The following is a 7,113-nucleotide window of genomic DNA, read 5'->3' as shown; positions in this document are numbered from 1 at the left end:
TTGGATGTTTAACAGACATACTTTGAGGCCTATAATAATTTGGTCAGAGGGACATAAAGGACAGTTTTTGCTCCTTGCCCTCCTAGGTTGACTCGTTCCAGGGGACTATGAGCATCTCCCCAAAAATGTCCTGTAATTGTAGTATGTCACCTGTCATCTTGATCAAGGAGGCTGAGGAGACCCCACCAGATGGACTTGAGCCAGTGTCCAGTCTACAAAGAGGAGGGTCAGCACAGAGGAATCATTTCCTCCATCCTTCCAAGTGAAGCCAAACATGGTCGAGCAGGACCTTGGACTTAGCTCCCAAGCCCATGTGACCTGTGAGGAACAGATCCTCAAACAACCTTAAGAGTAAAAATAAATTGATTTATCTGGGTCAACTGTATGGCCTTAAACACCCAAAAGAAAAGTATAACCAAAGATTAAAGGGGCCAATATAATTTCTTAAGAGTCCATATGTATAGCTAAAGGCTACATAACAAGAACAATGCCAGATAGGAGAAAGCTTCTTTTGAGTTGTTGGTCAGGGTGGCCAAAGGGACTCCCAGATAGTAACCCAGCATAGAACTGGGAAAATGAACAGCTCAAGAGAGGTAGGACCATAGGAGAAGGGTATTATTAAGGGAGAAATGGGAAAAATGGGGGCACCATAACTGGGGAAACCTCTAATCCATAACTGTGGTCTGTTGCTTTTTAGTTTTTTCGTTTTACTTAATATAAGCATTTCTATATTTCAAGAAGTTCCTCTTAATTGCATTTAATTTAAGGACTGATGTGGTGCACTGAGTGTGCTGGAGTTTATTAGACTGAGTGTCTCTTTCCCCTCACTCCACCTTCCTTTTACCCCCGTTTTCACTGAACGTGATGCACACGTTGTTTCCTCCTGTTGAAATATGTTCCTGGATTGTACTTTCTGGGGTGAGTGAGTGGTGTGCGTGTTCCCGTCACCCTTCAGAAAATTTAGTTCCCGTTGACGATGTTTTCAGGGTGGCTAGTCTAGATCTTGCTGTGCTGTGGTATGTCTGTGATGCTGTTGGTCCTTTCTGTTTGATTTTTTCCTCCATATCGTTTTCTCTCTGTCTAAACCCGGAGCCCCCTCTGTTGGACAAATGTCTTCAGTGGGATGACCTCTTCTCTCTCCCAAGTGTGTGACTGGCAGGGATCCAGGATAGAGGTTGCCGTGTTGTAGGGGTAGGACTGAGGGGGAAGAGCTCACAGTGTGAGTTATCACGGTCTTGGGTTCCTTATGGGAGTCTCAAGAAAATGTCATTTTCAACAGGACCTCGTGCAGCCAATTTTCTTTTGGGAACCTAACCCCAAGTATAACTCTGTGACCCCAGATGACCCATCAGATGGCAACTGTATGTGTTTCATGAATGAGCACTGAGCTCCAGGAGCCAGTCCAGTGTAAGGCTGTGGGGTCAGTGACTCTGACCCAGTGGGGAGCTCTGCACTGGGGATTGCCTATTGTGACTGTCTAACCTCACGTTTCCATATTTAAATCAGCTCAACAGACCACTACTGAGTCTTCACTGTGCACTGGATGTTGAAGGGGTGCAGATAAAGGCAGTTAACATTTGTGTTCTTAAGCGCTTAAAATGCTGTTGCACACATATACCAATCTCTCAGATATATGTGTTCTGTTCTCAAATAAATTTCGGTGACATCATACTGATGTCCCATTTGACCAAATGCAGGAATTTGAGCAAATGAAGTGGTGATGAGCAGTAGCAATGTTAACTTAGCGTTGGGCTCTCAATGAAGATAATTCTGAAAAGTGGCAAAATGGGTTAGACTCAGGGTCTCACAGTAGCACAGGGTTCCAAATGAGCCATCCCTTTTTTGTTGTTGCTGTTGTAAAATCAAGAAAAAAAATTCTATCCAGAAAAATGAAGAATTGTGTTGGTTGACAGCTTCCTTCGCCTATTTTGTTCTATCACAATTTGCATCTTTGTGGAGAGAAGTGGTCATGGCAACCCACAAACATGGAGGGCACTGGGGGTCAAACGAGTTTGCTGTGGGCTGCCAGGAGAGCTTTTGTTTGCATTTGGTACCATGACCTGCGGCAAAGCAGCTCTGTGTAATTTTAGCTCTAGAAATAGTATTCAGTTCAAGAGAAGGTAGGAAAAGGGAATTATGCATCTGTCTCCTCTGAATACATGTTGTTTTTGACAAACTCTTCTTGATGCTGCTGTTCAGAGGTGCTTAGGTTGTCGGGAGCTGCAGCGGGGATCTCGTTGCTAGCTCTTCAAATAAGCCTCCTGGGGAAAATAACGAGGTCAGTGAGGGTAGTAAAAGCATTTGCCGTGTGGTACTCAGGGTAGAAAAACGTTCCACTAATGTGAGTGAGCCACACTCTGCTATGACCATACAGTAGAATGGCTTTTGTCATAATTATGACAGCGGCATGCTTCAGTTTTCACATAAGCAGAAGGTTCCAGATGCAGGCTTTTAGAGAGAAGTCAGTCGAAGTGTGTGTTTCAAGGAGGTTTCAGAACTGCCTGACTGCCTGTAGTTGAAGCCAAATCTTTATCAGCATCAGCTCCGGGAACTTACCCAAGACTCCTCACTCTTAGAGAACTTTATATGTTGACTGGAAGGGAGGAACACACTCTGATTCTATGGGGAGGGAATGATTTTTGTCATTATAGGATAAACTACCCTTTACACATTTCACACGGACCTTTAGAGTTCCTCCAGCAGCAAAGTAGCAGCAGGAGACAGACGTGGTGTGTCACTAGTTATCCAAACCGTCATCTGTAAGCCTGATTTTACTTCCCTTTTATCATGCATATGAACAGTTGTGTTGGAATGGCAAATAGCAGGTTTTTTATCAGCTGATGTTTTGTTCATGCTAGCAAAGCCCTCGATACACATTCCCTGAGAGCCAGTGAGCTGCAGCAGGGGTCTCTGGTGCCCACAAAGGGCAGCTCCTGCTTCCACAGACTCAGCAGGACACTACTGTTCTTACTGGATCCTGGTGGTGACCTGTGGGCTAGACTCTGATCCTGTCTGACCATGGAAGCTGCCAGTGGCTCCTCTTCATCTTAACCCACTCATTACTCAATACCACTCAAGTATTATCATGTCTGCATGTCATCATATGACCAAAGTTGGGAAACCCTATATTGTAATAAACAGTGGATTCTGGAAGAAGCTGAGGATGTACGTTCGAGAATACTGGGTACAGCTACAGCATGTGAAAAGGACCGACAAGAACTAGTACCAGGACACCTCAGAGCAACAGTTGCTGTGTAATACTGCTGGAGAGAAGGGGTGTGGGAATGACTTCTATAAATAGACATAATCTGCACTAATGACTTTTAATTAACCCCAGCAAAACCATGTGTCCTTATGTTTTGTGACCTGGGCACTTCTCTGTTTCCTTGGCAACCTCAATTTAGTATTCCACCCAAAAAGATAATGAATGAATGTGGGTATGCTTGAGAATTAACATATCAAAGGGTGAAAGGTGGGGCACCCATCTCTATAGCACTCAGTGGAGACTGGGAAGGACATGTCACCTTGAGCAAATGAGATACTCTAGAGCTAGAGGTGAAAAGACCAGATGGCCTGTTAAGTTAAGGATGGAGCCAAGCTTGTACTTACCCAGTTGAAACTGGAGACGCCATTTTAAATAAAACTATGGGTTGGGCCAGGCTTGAGGACATGGTTCCAGGGACAGTTCTATCAGCAGAGTTCCAAAACACAGAGGGTTCCAAGAGCTACTGAGGGTAACAAATGTCCTCCCACCTTGGGCCCGCTCTTAAAAACTAATTTATGAGTTAGGCTTTGTTGTTGTTGTTCAGGTGGTCATAATGTCAGCATAGTAACACCACTCAGGGGGACCCGAGAGAGAGTGGGGTGGGAGAAATGAAGATCCTTGTTAAGCTCTTTCATTTCCTCCCTAACTCTGAGTACAACCGCTGGAGGACTGGAAACAGGGTAGCTATTCTGTGGGACAGGACATCTGGAGGCCAGCAGTGGATCAGCTGGTAAACTGGATGGACAGCTTGAATGTTCTGCTGATTAAGGCCTCAGCTCAGGAAGTAACAATTGTCAGTTAAAACAAGCACTTGAAAATTGCAAATGCCAATTTTAAAGTTCATCTGAGCATACTATGTATATGAATTGACAATAATACCTATAAATCCTTGCTAGAGCAAATGAACTGTTTCTTTAATTTCAGGCCACAAAGCATTATCTGAAGTTATGAGTTAAGGTGAAATTTAAAAGACTTTAAAAATATTTTAATTAATTCTTTAAAAGTTTTCATATATTGTATTTTGATCATGTTCACCCTCTCAACTCCTCCCAGATCCTCCCCACTTCCCCACCCACCCAACTTCACATCTTCACATTTTTAAAAGCCCATAGAAGCCAATTTGAGATGCCTTTATACCCTTGGCTGTGGGGCAATCCACTGGAGCATGATCAGCCTACCAGGGACCACACTCTTATTAAAGAAAACAGACTCTTCCTTTCCCAGTAGCAATCAATTTCCAGTAGCTCCTCTGCTAGGGAGATCCTGTCCTTGTGCTGGGATTTTGTCTGGCTTGAGCTTGGGCAGGTTTTGTGACAACTGCAGCTAAATGGATAGTGCTGGAAACAGTTACCCTGAGTGAGGGAACTCAGACCCAGAAAGACAAATGTTACAACTTCCCTCTCATTTGTGAATGTCAGCTTTGAATGTTTAGATATGTGTTTCATTTGGAATACCCATAGAAGTCAGGAAATTAGTAAGGAGTCTTACCCTAGAAAGGTAGCTTTCTAGGGAGGGGAGCTAGAACACTGAGCTATAAAAGGGTGAAGGGGAATGGTGGAACACAAAGGAAAGGCTGAATAGGGCAGAAGATAGGAAGGGCGGGTGGAGGAGGGAGTATGGGGAGAGACAGCTAATACTAAAGACCTGTTGAAAAAGACTTAACATTTTTTGATTCTTTGAGAATTTTATATATTTTTATCATATTCAGACCCTCCCCTCCATCTTCATTTCCATCTTACTAATCCTCCCCATCCCCCCCCCCAGACTTTATGCCCTCTATCATTAAGGCCTATTGATTCTAAATTGTGTCTCCCAAATGCTCTTGGTTGTGGGTCCATTGTCTGGAGCCTGGTCGACTTACCTGATGTTACATCCTTAAAGAAAACTGACTCTTCCTCTTCCAGAAGCTATCAGTTGCCAATAGATTCTCAGCTAGGGCTGGGGCTTCCTTCCCACCTCCCCACTCCATGCTGGGTTGTGTTTTTCTTTTTTAGTGAATTTATGTGTATATCATACAAAACTTCTTAATCATCTTTATACCCCTTCCTCATTGCAGCCTCCCATAGCTCCTCCCACTGGATTGCATGCATTCTGTCATTTGCATTAAGGCCTGTCAAGTCATGTCCCTAAACATCCCTCAGTGCACGTTCATCTACTGAGATCTAGTCAGCCTATCTAGAGTCCCTACTTTTTAGAAAATCAGCTATTCTTCACCCAGTGGTAATCAGCTGCCATAGTTATTTGGCTAAGATTGGGTCCTACTGCCCATTCCCACAGTTCTATGCTGAATTTCTGTCTGCTTGAGTTTGCATGGATCTTGTGCATGCTGACAACATTGCTATAGGTTCATATGATCACGGTCCCAGGAGCCTGTGAGACTATATTTCCATGTGGTCATGCACCTCCTCCCTTGGCTCTTATAGGTCTTTTTGCCTCCTCTTCCACAGTGGTCCCTGAGTGCTTGGTGGGTGAAGTTTAATATGGGAGTCCTGTGCAAGGACCCACATTCTGCAGACTCTTATCTTCTATGCTTTGGCCACCTGTGGCCTTTTGTGTTCATGAACCTCTGTTGCGTGGAGCATCTTTGTTGATGAGAGTTGAGAGATGCATTAGTGTTCTCTCTACCTCTTGTTCCATTATGTTCCATGAGCCTCGGGTGTAAAGATTCCATTGTAGATATGTCACCGAGGATTGGGCATTTCACAGAGAATCTCTGTGTGTGAATAGTTGTGGAACTCTGTGATAGTCACCACCTGTTGCAAGCAAAGCTTCTTTGATGGGAGGTGACTGGTATACTTGTCTGTAAATATAATAATCCATATTTATCATATAGTAAGAAATTACATTTGTCTAGGGATGTGACATTCTTGGGGTTTTCTCTAAGAGCTATGACCTCTCCAGCCATATGTATTTGGCTATGTTTACAGTACCACACATGAATTCCCGTCATTTGAGTGGGCTTTAAATACAATTAGGTAGCTGTTGATTACCCTCAAGATAAAAGTGCCACTACTGCCCCAATATAGTTTGCTGTGCAAGTCATTGTTGTAATTATTTGGCCTTAAAGCTGGGGTTGGACCATCAACTAATGTTGTCCCATAGCAGCTTGCATAGTGTTCTCCAAAACTATGATAGCTAGCCTTCAGGGAGATGGCTTCAGTTAGTTCTAGTTATTTTTCAGCCCAGTTATTCTATCTTTATGAACCTTTTGTTCATCCTAACATAGCATTTGGTCATTTTTTCCCTGCCACTATAAAGTAAAATGATTTGTTTCCTTATAATTCTAGAGGTTCAAGTGCATCTGCTCAGTTCTGGTGAGGATCTTGTGCTGTGTGTGAGAGTGGTGATGTGAGTACTGGACTAGGAGAGTCAGAAGCTCCCTTTTGTAATTTCTTCATGGGGGAACTCATCTAGTTCCACAAGACCTGCACAAATTCCTTTCTAGGGTGGTGCCCTTCAATAACCTATCTTTTATTAGTCATCACATTTCAGAGGTTTGACTACTTCTCAATGGTGCCACGTGGAGATCAAGCTCCAGCACCGTGAGTCTTTGGGAGTTATGCTGCAACCCTATTCAGGCCCCAGCAGAATATGATTTTTGAGAATGAGCTCATGAAATGATGAAGTTGGAATACTTCTACGATCTTTTTGAATTTTAACTATGAAAGCCTGCCTGAAGGGAGACCTGCACCAGCTTCGCCCCTGCCAGTGAGCCGTAGCTCTGCTGCGGCCATTACTCTTCCAGCAGTTTGAAGGCAGTTTTAAAGACTAATTAGGGGGTGGGAGTGGAGTTGTCATTTCTTTATCTTCCTGTTACAGATTGTTCACAATTTTTTTACTTTTTTTGG

The sequence above is a fragment of the Nannospalax galili genome, unplaced genomic scaffold (assembly GCF_000622305.1).
Source record: "Nannospalax galili isolate Female #2095 unplaced genomic scaffold, S.galili_v1.0 scaffold698, whole genome shotgun sequence".
NCBI lineage: Eukaryota > Metazoa > Chordata > Mammalia > Rodentia > Spalacidae > Nannospalax > Nannospalax galili.
The sequence above is the reverse complement of the archived record's forward strand: the minus strand, read 5'-3'. Positions refer to the sequence as shown.